The sequence below is a fragment of the Sapajus apella genome, unplaced genomic scaffold, assembly GCF_009761245.1.
Source record: "Sapajus apella isolate SASKATOON/1434 unplaced genomic scaffold, GSC_monkey_1.0 scaffold72, whole genome shotgun sequence".
Lineage (NCBI taxonomy): Eukaryota > Metazoa > Chordata > Mammalia > Primates > Cebidae > Sapajus > Sapajus apella.
Genome location: NW_022437012.1, coordinates 9602269 through 9617458, shown reverse-complemented (window position 1 = coordinate 9617458; position 15190 = coordinate 9602269). Strand labels below are relative to the sequence as shown.

The 15190-nt window shown below is 41.4% G+C and overlaps 1 protein-coding gene across 5 annotated transcripts in view; it reads right to left on the bottom strand.

The window, feature by feature from the left end:
• Positions 1-15190, bottom strand: part of MGAT5 (alpha-1,6-mannosylglycoprotein 6-beta-N-acetylglucosaminyltransferase) — a 325249-nt gene that overhangs the window by 211724 nt on the left and 98335 nt on the right. The window lies entirely within an intron of this gene.

Below are 15190 nucleotides of genomic sequence, written 5' to 3'. Positions count from 1 at the left end.
TTTATGCAAGATGAGTTCCTTTGAGTGATAGGCTTCTCTCCCCCCCTTTTGGTTTGTACCTGGAAATTTAAAAACAAAACTTCCCAGATTATCTTGCAAACATTTACTTAGCCAGTGGAGCATCTCTGCTAGGAGGTGTCTTGCCTTCCATGACAGAGAGTAGAATCCAGAATGGCCAAGTGGGAAGTCTCACAGGAGAGACTTAATTTCAAAGACATTAGGAGGTGCAAGTAAAATTTAGGCAGTGAGCAAAACAATTCTTTCAGACCTCAGCAGCCAAGTACAGACCAAGAGGGTAAAAATTCTCTCTCTCTCACACACACGCACGCACGCACGCGTGCGCGCGCACACACACACACACACACACACACACACACACACTCCTTCTGTGTAACCTACCTACCTACCTACCTTAAACTGCAGAGGCTACCCTGAAGATAAGGAGAGATTACTCGCACATTTCTGGAGTTTAGAAAGATATCAAATCTTACTATATTTTTCTTGCAATTATATCAGAGTAACATTAGAGTAGCTTCCATAGGATGAAAACTATACAAAAAGTGGTAAGGGGCCAACTAGAGAGCTGCAACCTCATCAGACAAATATTTATTAAAGGGGCTTGCTGGGTGCTCCCAGTGATGCTAAAGTACTGAGGAGAAAACACCTAGGGAACAAGACAGAGTCCCTGCACTTAGAAACATCCTCCAACCATGTACACACCCACCCACCCACCGCCCCCAGAGAACAGCCATAACACGCTGAAATCAGGGCTCTACTGATGGGTCCCTGTATTAGTCTGTTCTTACGCTGCTAATAAAGACATACCCAAGATGGGGTAAATTATAAAGGAAAGAAGTTTAATTGACTAACACTTCAGCATGGCTGGTGAGGCCTCAGGGAAGGGGAAGCAAACACACCCTTCTTCACATGGTGGCAGCAAGAAGTGCCAAGCAAAAGGGGGATAAGGTCCTTATAAAACCATCAGATTGCATAAGAACTCACTATCACGAGAACAGCATGAGGGTAACCGCCCCTGTGATTAAATTACCTCCCACAACACATGCGGATTATGGGAATGACAATTCAAGATGAGATGTGGGTGGGAACACAGCCAAACCATATCAGAGACTCTTCTGAGCTGCAGAGAAGCCTCAAGAGGTTTCAAGGAGATCCTGTGGCCTAAGCTGGGTGTCATCCTTCAAATTCCTCCAACTAATCTCAAGGTCCAGGCTAGACACCAGGAATAAACGGTGAAGAAAAGAAGTTCCTGAAACCAAAGCTCCAAGCTTTCTCTGCAGTCATGGGGCCTGTGAAGAACAACTCTAAACACTGCACAGAGTACCAGGGCTAGGGGCAGAGCTTTGAACAAGTCACTTGTCTCAAGACCTTGGTTTTGTCTGCCCTTAAAATTAAGCAGCAGAGGGGCCGGGCACGGTGGCTCACGCCTGTAATCCCAGCACTTTGGGAGGCCGAGGCGGGTGGATCACAAGGTCAAGAGATCGAGACCATCCTGGTCAAAATAGTGAAACCCCGTCTCTACTAAAAATACAAAAAATTAGCTGGGCATGGTGGTGCGTGCCTGTAATCCCAGCTACTCAGGAGGCTGAGGCAGGAGAATTGCCTGAACCCAGGAGGCGGAGGTTGCGGTGAGCCGAGATCATGCCATTGCACTCCAGCCTGGGTAACAAGAGCGAAACTCCGACTCAAAAAAAAAAAATTAAGCAGCAGAAATAGGTGGTATCTGAGGTTCTTTCATTTTAAACTTAACTGAGAAAAACAGGTTTGTATTGAAAATTTGAATGTTTTCAATAATTCAGGATGACACTCATAGCCTAGAATGTGATCACTGTAGGAAAGGGAAGAGGAGCAACAGACAGAAACTGAGTTTCAGTGAGAATTAGAGATGAATGAAGTCACTATGCAAAACAGAAAACCAAAGCTAATTTGACTCTGCCTCCTCCCCTTTTATCCCTTTCCTCAAATACACTAAATCTGTCACTTGCCTCTCATGACACTAGATTTATAAGCCCATTAAAAATACTTTTATAATCACTCCATGCAAAAAAAAAAAAACACCCCTATTATTATAATGATTTAAATGCCTACAGCAATACAGCAAGATCTAAGGGGGAGTTTATTAATACCTTAGCAAAACATGCCATAAATACATCATTTGGATATTCATGTTTTTAAAGTGGCTGATTTTTCCCAGGGTGTTCAGTTAACATTTAGCTCATCGTGTTACTGGCCCTACCAACTGGATTAGGTTATTTTCCTCAATTCCGTGGCTCTTCTCTCTCTCCATCAAAACCCAGCCCAGGATCAAGCTGAGGTACCAGTATCTCAACCCTCACTGGACATCACAATCATGCTGGAAGACCTTTTAAATACAAATGGCAGCCCTCCCCCCAAGGTCGTAATTCAATTGGTCTAGACAGGGCCAGAAAGCAGTATAATTTTAAGTACCCCAAGAGACTCTAAGGTGTAGCCAGAGTTAAGAACTATCGAGCTAAGCTAACCATTTTCCCAGGCCGATAAGCGGGTAGAAGGGTACTGAGGGAAGAGAAAAAGGTATGAGGTGGGGGAGCATGGCAGAGAGGCAGGGGCTGTGTTGAACCAAGGACCAGGCACCCCTCTGTTAGGGCAGCCAAGACTGCCTGGGTTAGCCAGATCTTCCAATTTTCCAAAGAAGCCAGAAACCCAGAGTTTTGGTCAAATCTGCATATTTTTTAATGCTAGTGCTAATTTAAATTTTTTTTTAAAAATTCTGGGTGGCCCAAATAAAACACATCTGCAGCCTTCTTTACAACCACCACCCTAAGTACTTGAAGCTGTGGAAGTCTTAAAGACTGAAGCAAAGATACAAGACCCTGGATTGAAAGCAGTTTACAATCTCCCTCACCTGCTCAGTCTATGATAGGTGTTACTTTATCCCAATTGCTCAACTACTCTAGACTTTCTAAACAGTAGCTGGTATTGTTCTCATTCAAATACTGACTTCTGATCAGCACTTTCAAAGGATTCTGAGCACTGGCTTCCAGCCCTCAAGTTTACCACCCAACACAAGCTTATGATTTAGTCACACCTCACTGCTAATCCTAAGAAACTGGAAGGAAATTTAAAAGCATCTGGTGACAGAGAAGCAGGCCTCAGAATCCAGAAAGCCTAAGTGACTTCCCCAGGGCCACAAAGACTATCAAAGTAGGGTAAACAAACTTGTCCCCTACTTGGTCACCCTACTTGAAGGATAGGGCCACATTGCTGTGTCTTGTGCATGCAACCCTATAGTCTCATAATTCTTGATACATACATCCATTTGACTTTTTGCTTTACGATCTGCTCCCTGTTGAGATTCAAACTTCTTGAAGGAAAAGATTCAAATCTTTCTGTGAACTGACTACTTAATATTTGTTGGGAAAAGTCCTTGTAGCCCCCTTGGTCAGTAAACATGGCTGCTGGTGGTACCCTTGGAAACTACAGGCATCACTGCTCCAGGAGTCTCTTGGAAGAACCTGTAAGCCTTGACTCCCACCAACCTCTGCCCATACCCACAGCCTCCTTCTCAGCCCCCAACAACTGCTTCATCACATCAACAACAAGGGAGGAGAAACACAGATAAATGAAACACATGAGGAACTTTCAACAGACTGTTTTCTTCTCTCTTTGAACCACAAAGTCTCTCTGCTCTAATGAGTCATCACCCATCACGAAAGGACGTATCATCTAGTATTCTGAATTCTCCACTCAGAGATACACTTCAGAAGACAGCTTCTCAGCTGTGAAAGAAGTTGGCCTTTGCAATCCTCTCTTAGAAGCCTGCTTTAGAATTATTCAAGAGAGCCAGAGCCAAATCTAGAGTGCTGTGCATGGATGGAGAGGCAATCTAGTGTGGTAGAGAGGCTTGGCAATTAGATCCAGATTAAAATCTCTGCACTGACATAAGCCAGCCCTGTGCCCCCTTGAAGTTACAGAAATGAAGATCCAGTTTCCTCATCCATAAAATGTCTACCTGCAGGGTTTAAATTTGCAAAGGGCCTAGTCTAGTGACTGATCCTTGATGAGAGATAGGTGTTACTGGAGAAGTCTCATGACTCCTACAATGAGCCCCAGAGGCCTCTGCGAGCAAAGTGGAAGGACCAAGCCTTCTGCCTGATCTAAATACATTAAAATCTGCCTTTGCTGACCTAGTTTTATTCTGAAGCAGGTTGTGGTTTTCTTTCTCCCCTTCAGTTCCTTTTCTCAAAGGATGTAAGCGTATCTGTGTGAAACACACACAAAAATGCACCAAGTGTCAGCAAAATGTTACTGCAACTGATACAAGGGAATTTTCTATCTTGTCCATCAGTTTTGATGAGGAAGCAAAGCAGACTAGCCCAATTCCTAGTATGGGTAAAGATTGTTACTTCAAATAATTTTCTGGGTCAGCATCTAAAAGTCTGAAATCCATTCCACTAAATTCACTATGATCCAAAATAATACTTCATCTCTCAAAACAAAACTACACTCTGATTCACTGCATAGAGCCATTCCCTGACAGACACTGTATTTGAGAATTATTACCAAAACAAGTCCGGAAAACAAAACAAAAAGCCAGCTTTGAACCCTTATATTTTATGATCTACATAAGATAAAACAAAGCCACATTTACACATACCTGGAAAACAATTCACAATGACATATTAAGCTAACTGAATCTTTTATTCGAGAAGAGTCAATGTCTATACTACTCTTCCAGCATAAAACCTGTTGTGGCAGTTCTAACTTTTTAACATAAGAGAGTTATGACCACAGGTCACTAGACAGAATTACCTTACTCTAATATATTCTTGGCAAGCTCTTTGGGGATATAATTCACTCTACAAGGAAAAACTGGTAGTTGCCACCAATCTCTCTCACACATGTACATACAAGACACACTATAACTACCACCACACACAGAATCAACACCACCCATGCCATTCCTAAATAAGAATGTGTCCCAGTTAAGAAATAATCCACCGGGCGCGGTGGCTCACGCCTGTAATCCCAGCACTTTGGGAGGCCGAGGCGGGTGGATCACAAGCTCAAGAGATCGAGACCATCCTGGTCAACATGGTGAAACCCGTCTCTACTAAAAATACAAAAAATTAGCTGGGCATGGTGGTGCATGCCTGTATTCCCAGCTACTCGGGAGGCTGAGGCAGGAGAATTGCCTGAACCCAGGAGGCGGAGGTTGCGGTGAGCCGAGATCGCGCCATTGCACTCCAGCCTGCGGAACAAGAGCGAAAACTCCGTCTCAGGGAAAAAAAAAAATAAAAAATAAAGAGAAATAATCCAACATCTCATGTTAGCAGGAAGTGCCACACTCCTACCTGGCAAGAGAAATGGGCATTAAAAAAACATTGCATAGGTCTGTGGTCTATAAAAAGTAACCTAATAGCATTAATTTTTTGGTTTGGTATTGTAACAGAGCATAAAATTTGGGGAAAGATGGGCCCGTGGGTCTCTTTGTACTAGTTTTACAACTTCCTGTGGAATTATTTAAAAATAAATTGTTTTCTAAGTATAACTTGCTAGGTATTATCCTATTTGGGGAGATTTTTCAAGATACAGAAGCCCTTTCCCAAGGCCCCGCTTCAGCTTATTGGGTCCAGGATAGGATCTGAGGGGATGTGTTCTCTTTCAGGGTCCATGAGGGGGCGTAGCTTTAAGGGCAAGAATTTCCTAGCGCCATGCCCCCCTCCCATCTCTCTCCATCAGGGAGATTCAACAGTTTATGTTTGAATTTCACGGGCGCGGGAAGAAACTAAAAGTCAATCACTCCAGCAGAAGTCCTAAGGAACTCCTTTCATCAGCCCAGGGTCTTGGAGGAGGTGGGGGTTTCTCCCAGGATAAAAGTCCGTGCTCCCTCACCTGCGCCGGATTTCCATCTTTCTGGAACCCCCTCCCACACCGTGGGAGCTCCCTCCGAGACTTCCCCTCTGCAATCCCCTTCTACACTCTTCATGGAAGCCTTTCTCTTTTTCTTCTTTCCTTCTCTTTTCTCTACCTAAATAAAACCACCTTTCTGCAACACTGTTTTGGGTCTGAAATTTTACTTTGCGAGCATACGGTGCAGCTGAAGTGGCCCCACTGCTTATTCTTTAAGAGGTTGGAGGCCAAGAACCCACAACATCCAAGAAGAAACCCGGTTACAGATCTACACCTAAATACTTTGAAAAGGGCTCTGGGTCCTAGATGATTCTGAAACTCCTTCCCTATTCAGTAAGAACCACCACCAAATGGGAGGTAAATCACTGAAGACATTTAACAGTGGTGAGGCTGCCATATTTGATATTGGCTGCTGTGTAGAGGATACGTTTGAAGGAGGCAAGGTTGGAGCCCAGTGGGGTGGCTCATGAAAATCTGGGTGAGAAATGAGTCCAATAAAGGCCCGAACAGGTAGTGGCAGTCATAATAAGAAACCAGGAGCTAAAACCATGTAAGGGGTCAAATCAGCAGGACAATGGGCAATGACTGACGAACTGGAGGGAAGGAGGAGGAGGAGTATGGAATGAACACTAGGTTTCCAGCTTGGGCAGCTGAGGAAAAGGTGACATGTCATTCATCAAAACAGGAAAATGGAGGAGCTGGTCTGTTAGGGAGGATGGCTGTTTGAAGGTTCCACAGAGCAATAGTGCTATATAATATACTGCAGACAGAACCATCTATGTCTAGAGAGGCAATTCCTTCTTCCTCATCTCACTGGGTGGAAAGTACCAGGAGACAGACAACTTGGCACAGCAAGCAAGAAAGGCCAGTCACTGCTCAGCCATGTCAGTCACTTGGCTCTGCCCTAGTCAGATCATTCTCACAGCCAGCAACAAATCCAGACATCTGACCCCAAATACCTCCAGTGGGTAGAGAGCTACTCAACCAAGCTGCTCCCCTCAGGCTCTAGAGGTTCTGGGCTTCTAACATGTCTATTAAAAGGACTAAACTCCAGAGGGTAGACAAGGGGAACCATCCATCAAGAAATCAAGCAACTACTCGTGTCACTTTGCCATAATCTCTTTAAGAAATGGTGTTCCAAAGTGAAAGGAAGAATTCTATATGAGAGGACATCAAGAAGGCCTATGAAGATCCTCACATATGAATTTGTACACTGCTACACAGGAAGTATTTACCACCCACCACAGAGGAATGTGGTTTATTTGCTAATTATTTGCCTAGGTTATAAACCTTTTTTGGTAACAGTTTGCTGAGGTAAAATTCACATCCCATACAACTAACCAATTTAAAATGTGTAATACAATGGTTTTAACTGTGCTCAGAGTTGTATAAGCATTATAACAAACAGTTTTATAACTGTTCTCCCATACAAGTGCTAACCAGGCCCAACTCTGCTTAGCTTCCAGTATCAGAACAGATTGGACACATTCAGGGTAGTGTGGCTGTAGCGAATTTCATGTAACATTTTATCACACCCAAATGAAACCCATGCCCTTTAGTTACTACCTCCTAACCCCTCCTCCTCCCCTCCAGCTCTAAGCAAGCATTAATCTACTTTAGTGTCTCTATAGATATGCATATTCTGGACACTTGATATAAATGGAATCATATACAGTGTTCTTTGGCAGGTTTCTTTCACTTTCTTTCACAAGGTCCAACGTTGTAGCATATATCAGTATTTCATTTTGTTTATAGCCAAATAACATTCCATTGAATTGAGATGTATCACATTTTGTTGATCTATTCATCAGTTGATGCTATTATGAATAAAACTGCTATAAGCATTTTGTGTGTGTGTGTGTGTGTGTGTCTCATTCCGCTTGAGTATATACCTAGGGGTAGAATTACTGAGTCATATAACTCTGTATTTAACGTTTTGAGGAACTGCTAAAATGTTTTCCATGGTAGCTACACCATTTACATTCCCACCAGTGTGTGAATGTTCCAATTTCACCATATTCTTGCCAACACTTATCTGTCTCTTTTAATTGACAAACAATAACTGTACATAGTCAAGGGGTACAGTGATGTTTTAATACACAGAATGTACAAAGAGTAGATTAGGGTGATTACATATCCATCATCTCAAATATTTACCATTGTGTTGGGAAGGTTCAAGGTTCTATTTGAAACTATGTATTACGGTTAACTATAGACATCCTACAGTGGTACAGAACACTAGAACTTATTTCTTTACCTAGCTGTAATTTTGTATCCTTTAACACAGGGGTCCCCAACCCCAGGCCGTGGACCACTACCAGTCCTTCGCCTGTTAGGAACTGGGCCACACAGCAGGTGAGCAGCCGGCAAGTGAGTATTATCACCTGAGCTCCACCTCCTGTCAGATTACCAGCTGAATGAGATTCTCACAGAAGCACAAACCCTATTGTAAACTGCACATGTAAGGGATCCAGGCTGCATGTTCCTTATGAGAATCTAATGCCTGATGATCTGAGATAGAACAGCTTCATTCCAAAACAACCCCCGATCTGTGGAAAAACTGCCCACCATGAAACGAGTCCCTGGTGCCAAAAAGGTTGGGGGCTGCTGTTTTATTCTCTCCCTATTCTCTTCCCTTCTCCCATCTTTCCCAGCCATCTGTCTTTTTGATGACAGCCATCCTAACAGATGTACAGTGCTATCTCATTGTGGTTTTGATTTCCATTTTCCTGCTGACTAAAGACAGTGAGAATCTTGTCTTTTCACATTATTATTTTTATTTATTTTGGGGGAAATATCTGTTCAGATCCTTTGCTCATTTATTAATTGGCTCATCTGTCTTTTTGTCATCGAGTTGTAGAGTTATTTACATATTCTCCATATTCTAAACCCTTATCAGCTATTATTTGCAAATATTTTTTCCCAATCTGTGGGTATGTTATGAATGTTTTATTTTCAATACATAATAGTGATACTTTTTAATTCATAAGATGATTTTATCCATGTCTGTCCAATTATAAAGTATTAAAATGCATTTAAATCATTTTTCTAAAAATTCATATCCCATTTTCTGTGGCATTTTTAACATATATGGGCACATCTTGTAAATTCCGTATCATACAGTTATAGAATATTTTAAAACATAAACCATGGCTTTTACAAATATAAAATAAACACATCAAAGATCTTGTTTAGCTCTAATGTAGGAACCAGAAAGATGTTACAACAGGTCCAAAAAAATACAAAATACATGTGTGTGGACAATTAGGAATGTCAATCTGCTATACATAAAAATGGTCTTTTGGGAGGTATCAATAATTCCCTCCTAAATGATTGGGCAAAATTCATGTGCAATTCTACGAGCAAGAACCATTTCCATTACTATCACTTTCCTATAACTTGCCAAAATATAAAACAGTTCAAAGAAAATGAAAGACACAGATAACCTAGAAGGTTGCATTAGATTTTAATCTTGTTTTACCCGTTTCTGAGTCTTCCACAATTTTTCTTAATTTTTTTTTGTTAGGTTTGTTCAATCACTTAGGGTCCAATGAGCAGATGGAAAACATACTAATTTGAACAAGGAAAGCTTAATATAAACAATTATTAACTACAACCTGGGATTCTGTTAACAAGATTTGGCCAGTAAGAAGTAATGCAAGGAACTCTGGAGCATACAGAAAGGCCAGATATAAGGAGTAGCCACTACCCTCAGACTGAGATATCCATTAAGTGGATGAAACATCCATGAAAACACCTAACTGTGGGTGGGACTGAGACCCTGACTTTGTTGGAGAAGACACAACTACAACTTACTAGATGGCAGAAAAGTCACTGTGGTGCCTCTGTGGTGCTGGAAAGCTGATCACAGGGAGGTAGCAAACTGATAGCACTCTGCTACAAGTCACCCCAAGGGGGTGCCAGAGGAAGCTGCTGGCCACCACACATCACAAAAGGTCACCAAAGAGGACACACTCTGGAAGAGCTTTCCCAGAAACCACTGGAAGCAGGAAGCAAAACTCTTTCCCCCTCCTGGAATGTCTCTCCCGCACCCTCTACTGGCAAAGATTAACATGTTCCAGCTGCAAAGGAAAAACATTTAAGGGGCCAGATCCATTTTCACAAAGCAAGGAACAGGGGTGAAATTGAGAGGCCATAAATCAATAAACGGCATTTGTACTGAGCAAAAACATCTGGGAGATGTCAGATATTTATCCAGGGAAAAAACACTTGTTTATCCTCTGGCTAGAGGACCTTTTAGGCAACTGGGGCACCAAAAGTAAAAATAAGGATTCTTACCAGAGCTTTTCTTACCCTGTAATTTGCCGAGGGCAGACTCTAAGCATTTAAACATCTACAATGCTAAGAACTACTCTCAACTTTCCTGTGAAATCTATCACTTTCCCCTTCCAAGAAACACCTTTCTTACTCTCCACTGCACCCATTGTTTTCTACATTCCTAAACACACACACACTCATCGCTAACACACACTGTGGTGGTGACTGGTCTCACACAAATGTTGTGGCCTTCTGGAACTATGCCTTAAAACAATGACTAAGAGGATCCCAGTCTTTCGTCTTTTATCAAAAAGATTGCTCCTTCTGTAAAAATTCATCCGATTTTGTGCTAAATTCTCACATGGAAATCATCTCCTTGAGTCTGTTATTTTCTGGGTCCAATTCTTCACTGCCTCAAGTATTTAAACCAGGCTGCATTTTGTCCACCTACTGGCTGGCAGATGAGTGAAAACCTTGCCAACCAGCCCTACCTAGGTAAAATAATGTGGCTCATTCCCGCCTGTTCTGCCCCAGAGCCATTGCCAAAACCATCTTATTAACACCATCAGCTGCCACTCCAAAGCTCATGGACAGTTTGAAAAATACAATGGTTCTTACCTGCCATGAATCAGAACCTTTTTAGGACATAGAAGATGCTAAGAAAATCACAGCTGAAGAGGATCCTACAGTAAACCAAGAGCCTTCCCTTCTTGAGAAAGCTTCCCCTCTCAAGTTCACACCCAGGAATGGACAATGCAATTCAAAGCTAAGTAGATATGTGTTAAGAGTTTACCTTTTCCAGAATACAGCGTATACCCATACTGACAAAGAGGTTTGAAAGGCATTACTTTTATTTGTTTTAGGCAATGATTTGTAGCTCAGTATTTTAGTGTTCATACAAGCTAAATCCTACAGTGAAAAAGTAAAAAGTCAGGTCCTACCTGCCAGGAATAGCTAGTCTCTGAAGCTTACCACTGCACGTTCAAATCTTTGGCCTCAAGAGGAAGGAGCAACTAAGCCAGAGTAGTAAGAAGACCATGTCCAGAGCTCAATCCAGTATGGACCTTTTAAAATATGTTTTCCCACATACAAGGGGCCACCCCAGGATCAAGTTTCTCACTGTTGCAGTCCATGATTCACAAGGACAGAAGAGGCAAAGCCCTGAAATACAGAGCCCAGGAATGTCTCCTATCAGTAAGAGCATGGGATGGCAGATTGGGAGCCATTCTTTGTGTTATCACTGATGGGCCAGAGAGAACACATCATCAAAGTTACATTAGTTGATAGGGATATACCCTTGGCATTTGATGCTAAATGAGAAGTCAGAGGTTAGACAGTTTATTAGTTACCAACATTTTAAAAATGGAGATTTCTCATAAAAATCTGACTTTCTGGACTCTCCTTAAAAAAACAGGAATATCTGATACCACCGAACCATTTTCCTCTGAGAAGACTTTGGCAGGAATGGAGAATTGGGGCATGGCTTTTCAATTTGCCACAGAACCCATGCAGGCTGCTTTACATATCTGTGTAACCTGCCCAGCCCCTGCTGGCATTTTGGTCATACACTAAAAAACCATAAACCCCATGAGGGCAGGTCATGTCCATTTTTATCTGTAAGCATATTACAACACACTGTCTAGCATACAGTTCCCAGGACCTGTGCCTGCTAGATGCTGGGGGCTCAAATCAAATAAATGACTGCATTAACTCTACCAGACCCTCTGTATACACTAGTTCATTTCATTCTTAACATCATCTGGAAATATTTGCTTCCTACTTTACATGTGTGGTTCAGAGAATGGACTTCCAAAACCCATCTAGCCAGTAAGTAATTATAGGACTTCATTACAAGTTTATGTGACACCAAAGCAAAGGAGTATGTAAAAGCAAGTAGAAATACAGAAAAAGAATATAGAAAAAGGAAATACAGAAAAATAATACAGGAAAAGCAAGTAAATAGAAAGAAAAAGAGCTTCTAGTTTTTAAGAAAAGGCAATAGGCTGATTGCAAAAGATAGTGGTTTCCCAGACAGTCTTCGTTCCATACTTATGGACAAAAAGTACGTATGTGATATGGTTATTGCATCTCTCTTCTGCAAAATTCTTGAGAAATCTTGCATTAAGAGAGCCAAAATCCACCTGCTAAATCTTCAAGTAGGGTTAATTTTACTACAAGGATTAGTGACCATGGATTAACTAGGCAATCTGGAAGAAAAAGCTTTAAATGTAAAGATAACATGCCTTCCATTAGAGTTCAAAGAAAAAAAAAGAGACAGTAGTCATTCCATTTAATGGAAAGCAGGAATCCATAGTCAAGGAGGAGCAGAACAACCACGCAACTGTAAACACGCCTCCCTAAGGCTACACACCAGCAGGTGGTAACTAAACAAATGACTGTTTAGGCTATTCAAAACACAAAAGGTGCTATCATTTGGTTTAAAAAGGAATCAGGACAGTTCCCAAAGGAGGTCAAAAGTGTGGTAAAGCTCTAAAAATGTCTTATCATATAAAGTTGGCCACCTATCCAAGTATACTGCTAGTGAAACACCCAAGCGGTGGGATAAAGAACTACAAGCTCTTCTCTCTGGTCCCTTATGTTATCACAAAATACAGCTTAAGATAAAATTTTCCCTTTACATATTCTTCTCCCCGGACCAAACCCCTCAAACGTAGAAGCAGTGACATATAGATATATATCTAGATCACTTTGTATTAGAATTTGTCATAAAAATGATAGGAAATCAGAACCTAAACTAAAATACAGCAAGGCCATGCCTACAACACAGTGCCTCTGAGATGTGGCCACTGCTGCCCATGAAACAGGCTGAGCCTACAACTGCTCCTTGAACATCACTGTTGTGTGACTCACCCGGGGATGCGGTCATTCAGATTCTGAATCAGCAGGTCTAAGGAGACTGCCAGGTGTTGCTGAAACTGCCAGTTTGTGGGCCACCCTTGAAAACAAAGGATCTAGGAGCACCAGTGGGAACCCATAACTACCTTTATTCCTTGCAGCAGACACCACATTCCTTGAGTTAGCAGAGCTCGTCACAGAGGACAGAGCCTGATGTGGTGACTTTAGATTGGAAATTGTGGCCCCCCTCCCCTTTTTTTTTTTTTTTTTTTTTTGAGACAGGGACTCTGTCACCAGGCTGGCGTGCAGTAAGATCATAGCTCACTGCAGCCTCTGCCTCCCAGGCTCAAGCAATCCTCCTACCTCAGCCTCCCAAGTAGCTGGGACTATCAGTGCGTAACACCATACCTGGCTAATTTTTGTTATTTTCTTTTTGTAGAGATGGGGTTTCCCCATGTTGCCCTGGCTGGTCTTAAGTGATCCTTCCACCTTGGTCTCCCAAAGTGCTGGGATTACAGGTATGAGCCGCCATACCTGGTCTAGATTGGAAATTCCTAAGGCATCCAATGATCACTGCCTTTATTCCACTCAGCATCTAAAAGTTGATCAGCAATCAATCCTAAGAGGTAAGAAATGATACAGGCAGAAAACTCTTTACCATAGATTTTTTTGGATGTCATAGTTTTGGAGACCTAGACTAATATAACTCCAGGTGCTTAGGCTTTATTCTTATAAGAAACATGTCTGTGTGTTCCTGCAGCCTCTATCCTTTTCTTTCAGATCACTTGTTATCATTTCAAATCTCTCAAGGCTTTCTAAATAACCCAGGCAGGACATCCTAATATTTGGGGCCACAGTGTTTACAATAAAAGCTATGAACACTCTTCTCCCTCAAAATTCAGATGCTAAAGGTTAATATTTTAGGTGTTTCATCGACTGTATCCCAATCTCATTTATAAAAGGAAGCTGCCTGTCTTCCAGAAGACATACTTTAAAGACACAGTTTATCACTCATTCGTAGCACTTTATACAAATCCTTTCCAACTAATACTTAGTGTAGATAACCAAGTTCCGCTCTGAAAACTTCCCACAGATCGTGAAAATCCTGCAAATAGGACCCATATTTTATCTATCACTGAGCAAGATGACAGATGAATAAAACCCAAAATTTCAAGACAAAGCCACAATCTTGGGAACAATAAATAAATGCCATGACCAGCATTGCTCAAGCCCATGTTTGGTTTGCAAATGCCATTTCCAAGGTAAACAAATACCTTGTTTTAAAAGCTGCTGCTCTGGTTAAAGAAGGGTCAAAAAAATCTTTTTCTTTTACGTTATTTTGGTCAAGTATGTTTTGTAAGCAGATTTACCTTTCTGAGTTCTCCAAAATTCAGATTGTAATTTTATGACAATATAGTTGTCTGCATCAGTTCAGTAACAGTTTTTTAAACAATTGGAGACACTGGTTATTTTACCAAGACTGAAACTGAAATAGCCTATTTTAAGGTAAAGTTTCAGCAAAGCCAAGTTTAAAAGGAGTGAGTCTATATGATCAGTCAAGAAATTTCTCACATTTTATGCAAATAATCAGATAAGCATAATATGCCTAAAACTAACCTTGCACACAAATTGGCCTGGCTATAATATTCTTTAATAAAAAAGGCAGCTAAAAAAACTGTTTCAAGGGTACAACACAACACTTAATACTCGATTTCAGCCCTAACTTTTTGAGTGCAAATTAAAGCATTATTTCTTGGCTACAATAATCCTTTAGAAATTATCAGATTATAACTTTTCTTTACGTTTTTAATTAGTGCCCTAATGGAATAGGTTCCTTTTTCTGTTCTAACATATGAATTATTCTTGTAACTGTCAAAATATGTTATTTATTTTTGTTTTACTTTCAAGGAAACAAAAATCAAGGTATTCTGAAGACCAGAGATAAGAATCTCCCTCATTTGGCATCCCACTGGCACCGGATCTGTTTTACTGCTAATGCTCTGCTGCTAAAACTTTACGAGCTGCCCCGCTCTAGGCCCAGGGACTAACACAGAAGAGACGGGCACGTAAGACTGTAAGGGCCTGTGTGAGGAATAAAATTAGGACAACATCAAACCCTCCAAATCAAGAAGAGGGTACAAAAAAT